Source organism: Hemitrygon akajei, chromosome 11 (assembly GCF_048418815.1).
Source record: "Hemitrygon akajei chromosome 11, sHemAka1.3, whole genome shotgun sequence".
In the NCBI taxonomy this organism is placed as follows: domain Eukaryota; kingdom Metazoa; phylum Chordata; class Chondrichthyes; order Myliobatiformes; family Dasyatidae; genus Hemitrygon; species Hemitrygon akajei.
Genome location: NC_133134.1, coordinates 8,896,406 through 8,916,437, shown reverse-complemented (window position 1 = coordinate 8,916,437; position 20,032 = coordinate 8,896,406).

The window sequence follows — 20,032 nt, the reverse complement described above, 5'->3', positions numbered from 1 at the left end:
TGATGAAATGGTGGAGCAGACTCAGTGGGCCAAATGATCTAATTCTGCTCCTATATTTTGTCGTCGCAGGATCTACTAGATACCCATAACAGAATCAGATTTATCATCACACTCGTATGTCGTGAAATCTGTTGTTTTTGCGGCAGCAGTACAGTGCAATACATAAAATTACTACAGTACTGTGCCGAAGTCTGAAGCATCTTAGCTCTATATATGTGCCTAAGACTTTTGAACAGTACTGTATATATACGTCACCATGTACTACCCTGAAATTCATTTTCCGAGGGCTTTCGTAGTAAGTACAAAGAAGCACAATAGAATCAATGAAAAATTGTTTCCAAAGATGGGCAAAAAAAAAACAATGTGCAAAATCCAACAAATTATGCAAATACAAAAAGAGAAAAACATCATAATAAATAAATAATAAATATTGAGAATATGAGTTGTAGAGCCCTTGAAAGTGAGTCCGTTGGTTCTGGAATCAGTTCAGAGCTGGAGTTATCCCTCTGGTTCATGATCCTGATGGTTGAGGGGTAATAACCTGATGGTGCAGGTCCTGAGTCTCCTATACCTCCTTCCCAATGGTAACAGTGAGAAGAGAACATGTCCTGGGTGGTGGGGGTCCTTGATGGATGCTGTTTTCCTGTGACAGTGCTCATTGTAGATGGGTTCAAAGGTAGGGAGCTTTTTACCTGTGATGGAATGGGCTGTATCCACTACTTTTTGTAGGCTTTTTCCAATCAAGAGCTTTGGAGCTTCCATACCAGGCCGTGGTGCAAACAGTGTACTCTACACCGCATATCTATAGAAAGTTCATCAACGTTTTAGATGACATTTTAATCTTCGCAAACTTCGCAAACGAACATGTGCTACACCTGCCCCAACACCTCCTCCCTCACTACCATTCGGGGCCCCAAAGAGTCCTTCCAGGTGAGGCGACACTTCACCTGCAAGTCTATCAGGATCATCTACTGTATCTGATGCAGTCTCCTCTATATCGGTGAGAACTGATATAGACTGGGAGACCGCTTCGTCGAGCACCTTCGTCCTGTCTGTGACAAAAGGCAGGATATCCTGCTGGCCACCAATCTCAATCTGACTTCCCATTCCCATTCTGACATGTCTGCACATGGCCTCCTTTACTGGCACAATGAGGCCAAATTCAGGTTGGAGGAGCAGCACCTTATATTCCATTTGGGTAGTGTCCAACCTCGGGCTGTGAACATCGAGTTTTCTAACCTCCATTCCCTATTCTGGTTCTCCTCTCACCTCTTCTCCTCGACTACCCCTCACTTTCAGGTTCCCCTCCTCATTCCCTTTCTTCTCCTATCAGATTCCTTCTCCTTGAGCCCTTCACTTCTTCCACACATCACCTCCCAGCTTCTTTCTTCATCCTCCCTCCCCCACTCCCCCACCTGGCTTTACGTATCACCTGCCAGCTTTATAAAGCCTCAGCATTACATCCTCGCTTGCATTGCTAACTCACCAACTGCAGTCTCTCTAAACCATGTCCTTCCTGGTACCACCATTCTCTGGGTTGCTGTTTGACGCAATCAACATCATTATTTCATTATTTTTTGAAGTTAGTACATTAAACGCACAATTCGAATACAAGGTCTCAATGCTGCTGCAAACACATGGGTTTCAGACACACCTTAAAAGAAGTCAGTTTGCTTGTAATTGTTTTGAGTAAATTGATGACTGGCTGATGAAATGGTTGGCAACAGAAAGGTTTAAATTTGGGTTATACTGTATTTATCTACAGACCATAAATGCTGATTTGTGACTAGCTTGACAAATGAAATATGTTCCTTCCTGGGACGCAGTTCTTACTGGGATCAATCCAACAGTGAACTCTTTCCATTGACCTCAAATGTTTACTCTATTTTCCCACTCTTTCTTTCTTTCTTTCTTTCTTTCTTTCTTTCTTTCTTTCTATCTCTTCTTTTTTCTCTCTCTCTCTGTCTCTACTTTCTCTCACTCTCTATCTGTCTCTCTTTCTCACCCATTCTCTCTCTATCTGTCTCTCTCTCTCTCTCTCTCTGTCTCTCTCTCTCTGTCTCTCTCTCTTTCTGTCTCTCTCTTTCTCTCCCTCCCTCTCTCTCTCTATTTCTCTCTGTCTCTCCCCCATCCTTTCTCTTCCTCTCTTTCCTTCTCTCCTTCCTTTTCCTTTCTCCCTCTTTTTCTTTTCCTCCTGTTTCATTCTCACTTTCCCTACCAAAGACTCAGGATACAAGGATTTCCCTTCAGAGTGAAAATGAGAGGAATTCCTTTAGCCAGAGGATGGTGAATCTGTGGAATTCATTGCCACAGGAAGCTGTGGAGGCCAAATCACTGGGTATATTTAAAGCAGAGGTTGATAAGTTCTTGATTAGTAAGGGCATCAAAGTTTTTGGAGAGAAGGCAGGAGAATCGGGTTGCGAGGAATAATAAATCAGCCAAGATTCAACAGTGGAACCGACTCAATGGGCTGAACAGCCTATTTCTGCTCTTATGTCCTATGATCTTCCTCTCTCTTTCTGTCTCCAGCTTTCTATCACTCCTCCCTCCATCTCTCTCCCTCTCTCTCTTGCTTTCAATAGAATGAGTGGGTGGGCGTTAAATGGAGTTTAACTTTGGGAAGTGTGAGGTTACTCACATCAGCAAATGTCATCAAGAGTCAGATTATTATCTACAGGCAGTGAAACTGTAGGTGAGTACAGCACAAGAAAGAACAAGATGTTCCAGTGTCTCAAACACAAAAAGCTAACAAGCAGGTTCAACAATTAACAACGAAGACAATTGTTACAAGGGGTTTGGAGTTTAAAAACAGGGAGGGGTTTTGTTTTGATTCATCTAAGGTGTTGGTGAAGCATCACCTGGAATACTTTTGGGCCTCTTACTGGAAACCAAAAGGTCAGTAACACTCCTTCTTCTTCTTCTTAAGCCCAACAACCTTACTGGGGTATAGACTGCCGAAAGTATCTCGCCAGAGTTTTCAATCTCGGGCCATTCGATCACGTTGTTTCCAGGTATAGCCCATCTTCCTGGTGGATTCTTCCTCTCCCAGAGCTGTGTGGGTGTTTATGTAGCACTGGCTTTTTATGGAATGGGGTTGCCGGCCCCATGCCCAAACCTCCTCCTTTCACAGCCGGGCTTGGGACCGTCCACGATGGAGTTACAGTAACGCTGCAGACAGTGAAAATGCAGGAAAACATATCTCAGAGTTGTATATAGTGACATTTATGTACTTTGTTAACAAATTTACTTTGAACTTGGAGCTTTCTACTTAATGCAAAGATTGATAAATTGTTGACTAGTTGGGACGTGGAAGATTACAGGGAGGAGACAGGAGAAAGAGGTTGAGAGGGATAATAAGTGAATCTATTAGCAATGGAATTGGCTCTATTCCATGTTAGAATGGTGGAGCAGGCTTGATGGGCCAATTGTATTAAATAGGTTTGAGAGGCATGGTGGTGGCCTTTTGCTCCTGTCTTGTGTTCTTTTGATAATTGACAGCACTAAAAATCAGAAATGGAGGACAAAGGAGATTCACCAGGCCAGGCCATAAGATTTAGGAGCAGAATTAGGCCATTTGGCCCATTGAGTCTGCTAATCCCTGGGACGAGAGGGTTGTCCTATCAGGAGCAATGAAATAGTTTGGGTGTGTCTTTGGAGTTTAGAACTATGTGGGTGACTTCATTCAAACATAGACGTTCCCTACTGGGACTAACTGGGAAGGTGTTGATATGTTTTCACCTGTGGGTAAGCTTTGAGGGGACGTAATTACAAGGTTTATTTTAATTTTTTATTTTATTTAGAGATACAGCATATAGCAGGCTCTTTTGGCCTGACAAGCCGCATCATCCAGTAACCCACCTTAATCACAGGGCAATTTACAGTGACCAATTAACCTACCAGTCCATAAGTCTTTGGACTATGGGAGGAAAGCCACGTATTCACAGGAAGAATGTACAAACTCCTTTCAGACCGTGTTGGTATTAAACTCCGAACTCTGGAACACCCCAAGCCGCAATGCCACCATGCTAAGCTCTATCATACCATCATGCCCTTACAAAGTAAGAGACTGGTCATTTAAAACTGAGGTAATTCCTTCTCACAGAGGGAGGTAAGTCTTTGTAATTCTCTGCCACATTGGGTGGCAAAAGCTAGATTTAAAGTGGAGTCGGATAAATATTTGATCATCACCGTTATTATTTGTGCTGTGACATATGACATAGGCAACCACCGTCTCATGGCCATGATTGTTCTTGACAAATTTTTCTACAGAAGTGGTTTGCCATTGCCTTCTTCTGGGCAGTGTCTTTACAAGGTGAGTGACCTTAGCCACTACAAATACAAATACAAATACTTTATTGTCACCAAACAATTGATACTAGAGCATACAATCATCACAGTGATATTTGTTTCTGTGCTTCACACTCCCTGAAGTACAAATCAAAGTAAATATAATACAAATTTAAATTATAAATCATAATTAGAAAATAGAAAAGGGAAAGTAAGGTAGTGCAAGTCAGGTCCAGATATTTGGAAGGTACGGCCCAGATCCGGGTCAGGATCCGTTCAGCAGTCTTATCACAGTTGGAAAGAAGCTGTTCCCAAATCTGGCCGTGCGTATCTTCATGCTCCTGAACCTTCTCTCGGAGGGAAGTGGGACAAAAAGTGTGTTGGCTGGGTGGGTCTTATCCTTGATTATCCTGGCAGCACTACTCCGACAGCATGTGGTGTAAAGTGAGTCCAAGGATAGAAGATTGGTTTGTGTGATGTGCTGGGCTAGGTTCACGATCTTCTGCAGCTTCTTCCGGTCTTGGACAGGACAACTTCCGTACCAGTTATCAATACTATCAATAACCAGGACTTGTGATATGCACCACCTTCTCATACGACAATTCACCACCTGCTCTCATGGCTTCACATGACCCTTATTTGGGAGGGGGTGGACTAAACAGGTGCTACACCTTGCCTAAGGGTGACCTGCAAGCTCCTGGAGGGAAGGAGCCCCATACACCTCCTTTGATAGAAACCACCCAAAAATATTTAATAGATCAAGGAACAGAGGATTATGGAGAACTGGCACGCAGGAGCACAATGGTCATACAACAGCTGTAATCATATCAAAAGGCGGGACAGGCTAGAGGAATTGAGTGGCCTCCCTCCTGCTCAGTTTTTTAATGTTTTTGCATCACAGAGTCATACAGCACAGAACCAGGCCCTTCAGCCCATAAGCACCATGCTGGCCATTGCCCCATCTATCTTACCCACATTTGATTTGTAGCTATCCATGTCTTAGCAACTTGGGTGCTTCCTTAATCATCATCTGAGTGTTTGTCTCCCCCACCTCTTCCTGTCCCAGACTGCAACCAGCCTCTGCACAAAAAATATTCCCCCTCATTAAACAAAAGATAAAAAAGAAAGAAGGAAGAAAGATTAGCTTCACACACAAAATGCTGGAGAAACTCAGGAGGTCAGGTAGCGTTTTTGGAAATGAATAAACAGTTGACGTTTTGGGCCGAGACCCTTCATCAGGACTGCAAGGGCAGGGGGGAGATGCCTGAATTAAAAGGTTGGTGGAAAGGAAGAGGCTAGCTGGAAGGTGATAGGTGAAGCCAGGTGGGTGGGAAAGGTCAAGGGCTGGAGAAAAATCTGATAGGAGAGGAGAGTGGACCAGAGGAGAAAGGGAAGGAGGAGAGGACCCGGGGAAGTGATAGGCAGGTGAGAAGAATTAAAAGGTGGGGGGGGGGGGAATAGAGAAGGGGGGAATTTTGTTCAACGGAAAGAGAAATCGATATTCATGCCATCAGGTTGAACGGTACCCAGATGAAATATAAGGTGTTGCTTGGTAGTTGGTTTTATTTGTCACATGGACATCGAAACATGCAGTGTAATGCATTATTTTGTGTCAAATCAAATCTGTGATCACCGTGCCATCACCTTCTACCTCTCTTCTTAAACCTGAGCTTCTTTCTCTTAGACATCCCCACCACAGGGAAAATAAAATCGTCTTGCCTAACTCTCATATAATCTCCACTCCAAGGAAAACAAGCACAGTCCTCTTCAATCATCCCTTACATCTGAGACGTTCCAAACCCGCGTCCATCCCACTGTTACCAGACACTTAACCGGACCCCTTTCACCATAAAATGTTCTCTTGACCTCATCCATGTACCTCTCCAAATTTCTAGAAACATAGAAAACCTACAGCACAATAAAGGCCTTTTGGCCCACAAAGCTGTGCCGAACATGTCCTTACCTTAGAAATTACCTAGTGTTACCCATAGCCCTCTATTTTTCAGAGCTCCATGTACCTGTCCAGGAGTCTCTTAAAAGACCCTATCGTATCTGCCTCCACCACCACCGCCGGCAGCCCATTCCACACACTCACCACACCCTGCATAAAAAACTTACCCCTAACATTTCCTCTGTACCTACTTCCAAGCACCTTAAAACAGTGCCCTCTCGTGCTAGCCATTTCAGCCCAGGAAAAAAGCCTTTGACTATCCACACGAGCAATGCTTCTCATCATTTTGTACTATTCTATCAGGTCACCTCTCATCTTCTGTCACTCCAAGGAGAAAAGGCTGAGTTCACTCAACCTATTCTCATAACGCATGCTCCCTAATCCAGGCAACATCCTTGTAAATCTCCTCTGCACCCTTTCTATGGTTTCCACATCCTTCCTGTAGTGAGACGACCAGAACTGAGCACAGTACTCCAAGTGGGGTCTGACCAGGGTCCTATATAGCTGCAACATTACCTCTCGGCTCTTAAATTCAATCCCATGATTGATGAAGGCCAATGCCCCATATGCCTTCTTAACCACAGAGTCAACCTGTGCAGCAGCTTTGAGTGTCCTATGGACTTGGACCTCATGATCCCTCTGATCTTTCACACTGCCAAGAGTCTTACCATTAATACTATATTCTGCCACCATATTTGACCTACCAAAATGAACCACCTCACACTTATCTGGGTTGAACTCCATCTGCCACTTCTCAGCCCAGTTTTGCATCCTATCAACGTCCTGCTGTAACCTCTGACAGCCCTCCACACTTCTCTTAATTGTTGAAATGGAACCCACGTCCAGCTCATTCCACACACGTGACACCCCTCTGAGTGAAGAAGATACCCCTCAGGTTCCTCTTAAATATTTCACCTTTCACCCTTAACCTATGACCTCTAGCTCTTGCCTCATCCAACCTCAGTGGGGGAAAAAACCTGCTTGCATTTACCCTACCTACAACCCTCATAATTTTGTATCGTTTGTTCATTCATTATGTGCCGTGTCGTATGACACGGGTGATCTTGGTCTCATGACCATGATTGTTCTTGGAAAATTTTTCTGCCGAGATGGTTTGCCATTGTCTTCTTCTGGGCAGTGTCTTTACAAGACGGGTGACCCCAGTCATTATCAATACTCCTCAGAGATTATCTGCCTGGTGTTGGTGGTCTCATAACCAAGACTTGTGATCTGCACCGGCTGCTCATACGACCATCCACCACCTACTCCCATGGCTTCATGTGACCCTGACTGGGGGCTAAGCAGGTGCTACACCTCACCCAAGGGTGACCTGCAGGCTAGCAGAGGGAAGGAGTGCCTTACACCTCCTGTGGTAGAGGCATTTTCCACTCTATCCCAGTACGTGACGATAATAAACCAAATCCATACCGACACTAGGCAAAATCATCTCTGCAGCCTCTCCAACAACATCGCATCCTTGAAATGTCAAAACGTACCTGAACTAATAATCTCCCTTTAAGAACTCTTTATCTCATGTTCTCGTTACTTGTTTATATTCGCACAGTTTGTTGTTCTCTGGACTCTGGTTGATTTTTCATTGATCTTGTTATCGTTACTATAGTACAGATGCTGCGTGTGCTCGCAGGAAAATGAATCTCAGGGTTGTTATTGGTGATGTATATGTACTTAGATGATAACTTTTACTTGGAAATTTGAACCCTTTTGGGCTTATTTGTTTTTACTCTCACAGTTCTCCAGGTTACAGAGGGCAAGCTTGTTTTCACAGAGAGTGGTAAGCGCACGGAATGGCCTGCCAGGAGTGGCGATGGTTGTGGTTCGGATACAATACTCTGCAAAAGTCTTAGGCACATTTACACAGTACAGCTAGGGTGCCTAAGACTTTTGCACAGTACTGTAGTAATTTTATGTATTGCACTGTACTGCTGCTGCTGCAAAAAAAACACATTTCATGACATGTGAGCGATGATAAACCTGATCCTGATATGGGTCTCTATTGTGGACTGGGAGTGGGGAGGGGACAGGGAGAGAGGAATCTTTGTGGGGAAAAGGAGAAGGGAGAAGGGAGGATGCGGAAAGCACCGGAGAGATATTCTCTAGCGATCAATAGTCAATTTGGAATCATGTGACCTTGCCTGCTGTCGCAGGGCTGGGCGTGTCTGCACCCGTGCCCCCCCCCCCAACCTGCCACTGGCACTCCTCTGTCACCTGCCCCACACCCATTCCGCAGCACTCCACCCTCTACATTCCTAACATCCCTTTCTCCCAGCAAACACGAGGAAATCTGCAGATGCTGGAAATTCAAACAATACACACAAAATGCTGGTGGAACACAGCAGGCCAGGCAGCATCTATAAGGAGAAGCACTGTCGACGTTTCGGGCCAAGACCCTCCGTCAGGACCGTGCAAAAGTCTTGGACATCCTAGCCGAACATTTCTGCACAATACTGCAGGCACATGTATACATAGGGTCTGGAGAGATATGGATCATATCCAGGATGAAGCGTGATTTTGTTTAATTTGGCATCGTTTGTCACAGACAGTAGGCTGAAGGGACAAATCCTGCGCTCTGTTGTTCTTTGTTCCGGGATCCTCTTCAGTTTGCGTATTAGGAGAAGGTGGGAGTGGAGGATGCTATCACGTATCTGCTGCACAAATCCCTCTCTCACCTAGATGGGGTCAGTGGTGCTGTGAGGATTACATTCCTGGACTTCTCTAGTGCCTTTAACACCATCCAGCCAAAGATCTTAAGGCACAAACTAACGGAGATGGGAGTTGACTCTCACATGGTGGATTGGATAGTGGACTACTTGACAGATAGACCTCAGTATGTGCGGTTGGGAGACTGTAGGTCTGACATGGTGGTCAGCAGCACAGGAGTGCCGCAGGGGACCGTGCTCTCTCCGGTCCTGTTCACCCTGTACACATCAGACTTCCAATATAACTCGGAGTCCTGCCATGTGCAGAAGTTCGCTGACGACACGGCCATAGTGGGGTGTGTCAGGAATGGACAGGAGGAGGAGTATAGGAAACTGATACAGGACTTTGTGATATGGTGCAACTCAAACTACCTGCATCTCAATATCACCAAGACCAAGGAGATGGTGGTGGACTTTAGGAGATCTAGGCCTCATATGGAGCCAGTGATCATTAATGTGTGGAGCAGGTTAAGACCTACAAGTATCTGGGAGTACAGTTAGACGAGAAGCTAGACTGGACTGCCAACACAGATGCCTTGTGCAGGAAGGCACAGAGTCGACTGTACTTCCTTAGAAGGTTGGCGTCATTCAATGTCTGTAGTGAGATGTTGAAGATGTTCTATAGGTCAGTTGTGGAGAGCGCCCTCTTCTTTGTGGTGGCGTGTTGGGGAGGCAGCATTAAGAAGAGGGACGCCTCACGTCTTAATAAGCTGGTAAGGAAGGCGGGCTCTGTCGTGGGCAAAGTACTGGAGCGTATAACATCGGTAGCTGAGCGAAGGGCGCTGAGTAGGCTACGGTCAATTATGGAAAACCCTGAACATCCTCTACATAGCACCATCCAGAGACAGAGAAGCAGTTTCAGCGACAGGTTGCTATCGATGCAATGCTCCTCAGACAGGATGAAGAGGTCAATACTCCCCAATGCCATTAGGCTTTACAATTCAACCGCCAGGAGTAAGATATGTTAAAGTGCCGGGGTTGATTGTATTTAATGTATTTAAGTAAACTACTTAAGAACTTTTTAAAAGCTATTATTAATGCTTTTTGAGAGAGTGATTTAGATGCATATCATATTTTTACTGAGTTAAGTATTGTATGTAATTAGTTTTGCTACAACAAGTGTATGGGACATTGGAAAAAATGTTGAATTTCCCCATGGGGATGAATAAAGTATCTATCTATCTATCTATTTTATTTTAATGATAGATAGATAGATAGATAAATGCCGTTCATTTTCAGAACAAGACACGCAAAAGGCTGGAGGAACTCAACAAGTCAGGCAGCATCTATGGAGGGGAATAATCAGCTGATGTTTCAGGCCGAGACCCTACACCAGGACTGGAAAGGAAGGGGGCAGAAGGCAGAATAAGAAGGTGGAACGGAGGGGACGGAGAACATCCTGGCAGGAGTTAGGTGAGACAGGTGAGGTGGAAGGTGGGGGAAGTGGAGGGGGGAGGTGGGGGGAGTGGGAGGAGGGTTGGGGGACAAAGTAAGAAGCTAGTAGGGGTTAGTTGAAAGAGATGAATGGCTAAGGGGGAAATGTGATAGAGATTTACAAGATAATGAGAGGCGTAGATAGAGTGGACAGGAAGTATCTGTTTCCCAGGGTTGAAATGTCCATTACCAGAGGGCATGCATTGAAGGTGAGAGGATCAAGGGGGCAAGTTTTTTACTCAGAGTCATGGAGGCCTGGAATGCGCTGCCTGGTATGGTGGGAGAATCAAATACATAAGAGGCTTTTAAAGAATATTTAGATAGGCACATTAGTGTGAGGAAGATGGAGGGATATGGACATTATATAGGTAGAAGAGATTACTTTTTGGGGTTTTTCAATTGTGTCCAGCACAGCACTGTGGGCCGAAGGGCCTGTTTCTGTGTTGTAATGTCCTATGTTTTTTGTTCTATGGCAGGAGTAGGGGAACCAGAGCCGACCGTATCTGACGCATAATGTCAAGCCTTATTAAATGTCAAGAACTCCAGTGGAAAGCAAGCAGTTTTTGAAAGGGCTAAATAAAACTCCAGCGATCAGGATTAAATAGAATCCGGATATTCATAATTCTGCAAATGTTTATCTTGGATATTACGCAGAAAACCAATGTCATATGTTTCGATCATTGGTGTAGTCAGCAGTGGGCAAACACAGCGAACCAAGAAAGCAATTTTCCCGACCCACTGGGCCTGTTGGAGGGGGAGTGGATTGATGGGGTTTGTATGCAGAGGAAGTTAGGTAACATTGCAGAGCACTGATCTCTGTCAAGCGATCTTTAATTAAGCCCAGTAGGCGGGAGTGAAAACCACCAGATGTTGATTCAGTGCTGGACCATGTCAAGTTAGGTGGCAGCTGCTGTTTACTCAGAATCTAAAACACGGCATCTGACATGTTTTCGAAAGTAAGACTCTGTCCTGAGAGTGACCTGCAGCTAAGCGGCAAGAGATACCAGCTTAACGAGGCTCACTCAGGGAGCGCACGCCAAATCTGACCCCGTTCTCTTGTGTGGCGCCCATCAGCGCTCTGAAAATCGGACAGAGCAGTGGGTTCAAGCCTAGTTTAATCTAGCTGATCGTTAAACCAGATATGTAATCTGTCTTGAATCTGGTCTTCACAGAACATAGAACATTACAGCACAGTACAGGGCCTTTGGCCCATGATGTTGTACTCACCTTTTAACCTACTCTCAGACCAAGCTAAGCCTTTTCTCCAACAAAACCCTCCATTTGCCCATCACCCATGTACCTATCTAAGAGATTCTTAACATTGAACATAGAACATAGAAATGTATACCACATTACAGGCCCTTCAGCCCACAATGTTGTGCTGACCATGTAGCCTACTCTAGAAACTGCCTAGAATTTCCCTAGTGCCTAGCCCTCTATTTCTCTAAGCTCCATGTACTTATCTAAGAGGCTAAGCTAAGCTTCTCTAAGCTATCTAAGAGGCTCTTAAAAGACCCTATTGTACCCACTTCCACCACTGCTGCTGGCAGTGTATTCCACGCACCCACCACTCGCTGTGTGGAAAAACCTAACCCTGACATCCCTTCGGTGCCTATTTCCAAGCACCTTAAAACAATACTCCTTCTTGTTAGCCATTTCAGCCCTGGGAAAAAGCCTCTGGCTATCAGCACAATCAATGTCCCTCATCATCTTCTACACCTCTATCAGGTCATCTCTCATCCTCCATCACTCCAAGGAGAAAAGGCCAAGTTCACTCAACCTGTTCTCATAAGGTACCCCTCCAATCCAGACAACATCCTTGTAAATCTCCTCTGCACTCTCTCTATAGTATCCACATCCTTCCTGTAGTGAGGTGACCAGAACTGAACACAGTACTCCAAGTGGGGTCTGACCAGGGTCTTATATAGCTGTAACATTACCTCATGGCTCTTGATCTCTCAGATCCTCCCCACTGCCAAGAGTAAATAAAAAGTGAAATAAGAAGTCTATGCAATTGCAAGACCTTGATGCAAAGAAAAATTAAAGGCACAACTGACGATGAATCCATGGTAGTTCGAGAGGTGGTCTTTAGTGTTCTGCTACTGGGGAAGAGTTATGGTTGTGCAGGTTGGATGAAGAACCTGATGGCCTCTGAGTGCCTTGGCTAATGTCTGTCCCTCATTCAACATTCTGGCCATCATCTCATAGGATCTCCTTCTTCTTTAGCCCACCACCCCTACTGGGGCATAGGCAGCTCGCCAGAGTCCTCTGTACTAGTCTGAAGGCTGGTCAGCCCTCTGGCTTCTGCTTTTGCCACATGTCTTCAAGGCGAAGATCTTTCCTCTCCCAGGTTTGAGGTCTTTGGAGCTTCTGTAGCTCTGGGTCTTTACGGGATGTGGTTGCTAGCCCCATGTCCAACGCTCCTCCTTTCGAAGCCGTGGACCATCCATGGTGGAATTTCTCACTGATCCTTATGGGATCTCACTGGATGCAAACTGTCCACCACATTTCCTGGTTGCAAAATCAAACCAGTGACTGTAAAAGGATTTGGAGGCGTGAAAGGCCCTATGCAAGTGCAATTTCTCTGGTCAGATGAAAACATTTTCCTCTGCCAAACACGAGGTGGGGGGCTCAGTTATGATGTCGCTCCCTGCTGAACAAGTCTGGTGAAGATTCAGTAAATTATGATTTGGCGCACTCTGTTCACCAAATTGATCTGCACTATTAGTTGGCAAATTACGGAGAAAGATGGTAATGACAGTTCCCCTGATGTTTGTTGTTTTCCTTTATGTTTTAGTTTAGGAGCTCAGCCGTGGGAGGTGTGATGTCAATTAATGCACACAAATTGAAGACAATATTTTTTTGGAATTTCTTAAAGTGAAAAGAAAACTGTTGTCAGTTTGTGCACCTTTTTCTTTTCAATTGACAGCATCCAGCAATCTTTCTGCATTCACAAAGACATTGGGTACTTCAGGGTGAAGGATTTACTGGAATGTGGAGCAATATCTTTTGGTATCCATGGTAACTAGTAAGGTATTATATTTCTTCCTCAAGTATTCACACGATCATCTCTGATTTACTTCATTAAGAGTCTGAGGAGATTTGGTATGTCACTGAAGACTTTTACATATCTTTATAGATGTAGGTTGGGGAGCATTCTGACTGGTTACATCACAGCCTGGTATGGAGGCTCGAGTGGGCAGGATCACAAGAAGCTGCTGAGGGTTGTAGACACGGCCTGCTTCATCACGAGCCTCCCCACCAATCCAGGACATCTTCAAAACGTGGTGCCTCAAGAATATGGCATCCATTGTTGAGGACTCTCACCATGTGTGACATGCCCCCTTCTCATTGCGAGCATCAGGGAGAAGGTACAGAAGCCTGAAGTCAAACACTCAACACTTTAGGAACAATTTCTTCCCATTCACTATCAGATTTCTGAATGGTCTATGAACCCATGAACACTATCTAGTTACTCCTCTTTTGCACTGTTTATTTAATTACTTTTGTAAGCTATAATGACTTTTACATCTTGCACTGTACAGCTGCCACATAACAATAAATTTCATGGCATATGTCCCCAATAATAAACCTGATTCTGATTCAGATTTAGCTTCCTTCCAAATGATTCTGCCATCAGGGAAAGAAGGAAAAGAATTATTGGCATTGGTATTAGTTTATTTTTGACACAGGTACTAAGATATGGCGAAACACCTGTCTTGCAAGCTATTCATACAGATCAAATCATTACGAGGTGCATTTAGGTAGAATAAGATGAGACAATAACAGTGCAGAATAAAATGTAAAAGCTTCCAGAGAATGCAGTGCAGGTAAACAGTAAAGTGTTAAGAACATAATGAGGTGGATTGAGAAGCCAAGTGCATCTTGTTGTACAAGATGTCTGTTCCAGGGTCTGATAGATAGATAGATAGATAGATAAATACTTTATTCATCCCCATGGGGAAATTCAACATTTTTTCCAATGTCCCATACACTTGTTGTAGCAAAAACTCATTACATACAATACTTAATTCAGTAATAATATGATATGCATCTAAATCACTAACTCAAAAAGCATTAATAATAGCTTTAAAAAAGTTCTTAAGTCCTGGCAGTTGAATTGTAAAGCCTAATGGCATTGGGGAGTATTGACCTCTTCATCCTGTCTGAGGAGCATTGCATCGCTGAAACTGCTTCTCTGTCTCTGGATGGTGCTATGTAGAGGATGTTCAGGGTTTTCCATAATTGACCGTAGCCTACTCAGCGCCCTTCGCTCAGCTACCGATGTTAAACTCTCCAGTACTTTGCCCACGACAGAGCCCGCCTTCCTTATCAGCTTATTAAGATGTGAGGCGTCCTTCTTCTTAATGCTTCCTCCCCAACACGCCACCACAAAGAAGAGGGCGCTCTCAACAACTGACCTATAGAACATCTTCAGCATCTCACTGCAGACATTGAATGACGCCAACCTTCTAAGGAAGTACAGTCGACTCTGTGCCTTCCTGCACAAGGCATCTGTGTGATAACAGTGACACTGAAGTTCTCGCCTTCTGTCTTTCTCCTTTTCTCTCTTTATTTCTGTCTTTCTCTCTCTCTCTTTCCTTCTGTTCCCATCTACATTCCTCGCTTTCTCTCTCTTTCATGCTTTGTCTCCCACTCTTTCTCTCTCTCTTTGTTTCTCTCTGCCTCTCCTTTTCCCCTCTTTCTTTCTCGCTCATGCTTTTGTCTTCATTCTTTATTGCTATTTTCCCCTCTCTCTTTATCTTTCTATCTATCTATCTTTTACTTCTATCTTTTTTCCTTACTCTCTCTGTTTTTCTTTTGCATACGGAGCATCCCATAATGGTGCAGTCTCTCAGGAGATCGGGAGGAGCACAGCTCTTGAGGAATGACTTTGTGTAATCGTAGTAAGTCTGAGGTTCAGGAAGCCTCAGGTCCCACAGGACCAGGTTCAGGAACAGTTATTACCATGCAACCATCAAGCTCCTGAACCAGCATGGATAACTTCACTCACCTCACCTTGGAACTAATTCCACAACCTATAGTCACTTCCTACAACTCATGTTTAATTAGTTTTACAACTCTTCTCTTACCCTTTCCCTTTTCCCCGCCTGCCCATCACCTCTCTCCGATGTCCCTCTTTCTTCCCTCTCTCTCATGGTCCGCTCTCCTCTCCGCTCCTTCTTCTTCTTCATCCCTTTACCTCTTCCACCTACCACCTTCCAACTTCTCACTTCATCTCCTCCTCTCTCCTACTCCCACCTTCCCTCTCACCTGGTCTCACCTATCACTTGACAGATTGCACACCTTCCCACCCAACTTCCTACTCTGTCCCCTTCCTTTCCAGTCTTGATGAAGGGTCTCAGCCTGAAATGTCAACTGTTTATTCATTTCCATGGAGCTACCTGACCTTGTGAGTTCCTCCAGCGAGTTGTGTGTGCTGCTCTGGATTTCCAACATCTGTAAACATTTGAATTTACCCCCTCTCATCTTAAACACATGCTCTCTGATTTTAGACATTTCAACCCTTAAATTAGGTTTATATCACAATTATAATGAAATAGGCAAGGTCAGAGAGTGGGAGATAATTCAGAGAAACTTCAGTAGTCAGAAGTGAGGGATTTACAAATGATTCCCCTTTGGAAGAGGCTCCCTGGGGGTGGGGAGGAGAAGGTGGAGCAGTTCATGACCACCCCGGAGGCAGTAACATCTTGGAACCGAGCCGACAACTTGTACTTTGACAGTAATGGTAACCCAGGCAAACATCCCAAGGGGCTTTACTGTGACAATGGAAAATTAGCAGCTTGCTGTCTAAACCTGTTAGCGATGCGAGGAGTCAAGCAAGCACAATGCCTTTCACGCACACACACACACCACTTGTCCTGGCAATGTAACATTGTGTGCAGTGTACGTCTTGAAAGGGAATTAAAATTAACTGAGTACTCTGACAGGCACAAACAAACACCATATGGTCCACTTGTTTATTGAACCCAAATGCCTCAAGTTACATGACGTCCACATGAAATAATTCATATCATATCCACTCTGTTCATCATATATAATGATTGACTTTACTTATGATTTTTAATTTTGTCTCATATTTTTATGACTGTATTGATTTGCCTTTACAATCTATGTAAAGCACTTTGAGTTCTTCATCTTAATGTATGAAAGGAGCTATGTAAACAAAGTTGTTATTATTATTTATCCCAAATGTGATGAGGCTGAATTAAACAGAAGCCTCCCCACCATTGAGGACATTTTATTCATTAAGCAATATAACATGGTAACAGGCCATTCCGGCCCCATGAGACTGCCCAAATATTCCCACTGACCAATCAACCCACTAATCCAAAGTTGAAAGTTCAAAGTAAATTTATGATCAAAGTGCATACATACGAGTCACCATATACAACCCTGATATTTGTTTCCTTGTGGGCATACACAGTAAATCCAAGAAACACAATAGACTTGATGAAAGAGCTCACCCAACAGGATGGACAATGAGTGTGCAAAAGAAAATAAACTGTGAAAATACACAAGAGAAACAAGAAGTAATAAGAATAAGAATAAATAAATCAGCAATAAATATCAAGAACATGAAATGAGAGCGCTTGAAAGTGAGCCCATAGGTTGTGTGAACAGTTCAGTAATGGGGCGAGTGAAGTTGAGTGAAGTAAGTATCCCCTCTGGTTTAAGAGCCTGATGGTTGAGGAGTAGTCACTGTTCCTGAACCTGCTGGTGTGGGTACTGAGGCTCCTGTACCTTCTTCCTGATGGCAGCAGTGTAAAAAAACATATCCTGGGTGGTGGGAGTCCTTAACCATGGATGCTGCTTTTCTGCAACAGCATTCTATGTAGATATGCTCAATGGAGGGGAGGGCTTTACCCACGATGGACGGGGTCATATCCAGTACTTTTTGTAGGATTTTCCATTCAAGGGCATCGGTGTCTCCAAACCAGGCCATGATGCAACCAGTCAGTATGTTCTCCAACACGCATCAACAGAAGTTTGTCAAAGTTTTAGACGTCACGCTGAATCTTTGCAAACTTCTAAACAAGTAGGAGTACTGCACTGTTTTCCTTGTAATTACACTTCCATACCGATCCTCTGAAATGATAACACCAAAGATTTTAAAGTTGCTTACTTCTCCACCTCTGATCCCCTGATGAGGACTGACTCATGGACTTCCAGTTTCCTCCTCCTGAAGTTAATAATCAGCTCCTTCTTCTTGCCGACATTGAGTGAGAGGTTGTTGTGGCACCACTCAGCTAGATTTCCAATGGCTCTCCTATATGCTGATTCGTCACCACCTTTGATTTAGGCAACGATAGTGGTGTTGTCAGCACACGTAACAATAGACAATAGGTGCAGGAGTAGGTCATTCGGCCCTTCGAGCCAGCACCGCCATTCAATGTGATCATGGCTGATCATCCACAATCAGTACCCCGTTCCTGCCTTCTCCCCATCTCCCCGTAACTATGACATTGGAGCTGTGGTTAGTCTCATGGTCATAAGTTTAAAAGGAGTAGAGCAAAAGACTAAGCCCACAGCCTTGTGGTGCAACCATGCTGATGGTAATTGTGCAGGTGATGTTGTCGCCAATCCAAATTGACTGGGGTGTGCAAGTGAGGAAGTCCAGTATCGAATTGCACAAGGAGGCAAGGTCTTGGAGCTTATTGATTAGTTTTAAGGGGATGATGGTATTGAATGCTGAGCTGTCGTCAATAAAGAGCATCCTGATGTTTGCACCTTTGCTGTCCGGATGTTCCAGGGTTGTGTGAAGAGCCGATGAAGTGGCATCTGCTGTGGACCTGTTGGCCAAAAGGCAAACTGGAGCAGGGATCCAAGTTGCTTCTCAGGCAGGGCAGGGCTTGATATGTTTCATCTTCAGCCTCTCAAAGTACTTCATCACTGTGTAATGTAAGTGCAAGTGGACGATAGCTATTGAGGCAGATTACCACTTGCTTCTTAAGCACTGAAGTCTGAAGACTGAAGAGTGAAAACTGAAGAAAGCGGAAGCGAGAGGTTAAAGACATTGGTGAACATTCTAGCTAGTTGATCAGCACAGGTCATTAGCCAGGTGCCCCATCTGGACCGGATGCTTTCCATGGGTTCACCCACCTGAAGGATGCTCTCAAGGACATTAAAGGGGGTTTGTGAAGCTTCCTCCATGTTTTGTGGTCAAAGCGAGAATGGAAGGCATTGAACTCATCTGGGAGTGAAGCCTTGTTGTCACTTTCCAGTACGTCACTTGGTTTCACTCTGTAAGAGGTAATAGCGCTCAAGTCCTGCAACAACTGTCAAGCATCCTTCAGTGATTCAAGTCTGGTCCAGAATTGCTATTTCAAACGTGAGATATCTTTCCGGAGATCATACCTGGGCCTTTAGTATCTTACTTGGTCGCCAGACCTGAATGCCACTGATTTGGCCCTTGGTACCTTGCGTATGTCATCCAGGGCTTCCGGTTGGAGAAGACTCTGAATGATTTTGGAGGGACAAACTCGTCTATGGCTGTCTTTATAAAGTTCATGACAACCATGTGCACTCATTCAGATCCTCTGATGAGTCCTTGAATAGGACCCAGTCCACCAACTCAAAGTAATGCCATGGCCACTTCTCAGCCTCCTGTGACAACCTATTCCTTGTCCTCATCTCTGGAGCTGCTCTTTGCCCTCTGTCAGTGTGCAGCTGGGAGAGGGACAGCCAAGTGATCAGACTTCTGGAAATGTGGTCCAGGCGTGGAATGGTAGGCATTCCTATCATAGTATAGCAGTGGTCAAGTGTATTGGGACCTAAGGTGCTGCAGATTACATGCTGATGAAAATTGGGCAGAGATTTCTTCAAACAAGCCTAATTGAAATCCCTCAACCATGATTTGAAATGTGTCGGGGGGATGGTTACTTGTTTGGTGATGGCAGCATTCAATATCTCGAGTACCTGATTAACATCAGCCTTTGGTGGGATGTAAAGTGCGGTCAGGATTACAGAAGGGAACTCTCTCAGTAAGTAGAATGGTCAGCACTGAATCACTAGACGTTCAAGGTCAGAGGAACAAAGGTGAGACTAAACCACCACATCTGAGCTTCACAGAGAAGTTGATCATGAACCACAGATGTCTTTTCTGAAGTCATGGGAGAATGTACAAACTCCTTCCAGACAGCAACAGGAACTGAAGCCAGGTTACTGATGCTGTATGAGCATTACACTAAATGCTACACACCGTGCCCTGTCTTCAAAGCACAGTACCTCAGGAAGACCCTCACCACCCAGGACACGCCTTCCTCTCATCAGGTAAGAGGTACAAGAGCCTGAAGACTCACAATGCAATGCAAGATGTGTAAAAGATTATTATAAATTATAACAAAATAAGTAAATAAATAAATGGTGCAAAAAAGAGTGAGGTGGTGTCCATGGGTTCACGGACCATTCATAGATCGGAGGGCAGAGGGGAAGAAGCTGATCCTAATCACTGAGTGTGGGTCTTCAGGCTCCTCCTCCTCGATGGCAGCAATGACAAGAGGTTGTGTCCTGGTTGGTGAGTGCCCTTACTGATGGATGCCCCATTCTTGAGGCACCATCTTCTGAAGATGTCCTCAGTGGTGCGGAGGCTAGTTCCTGTGATGGAAATGGCTGAGTCTAC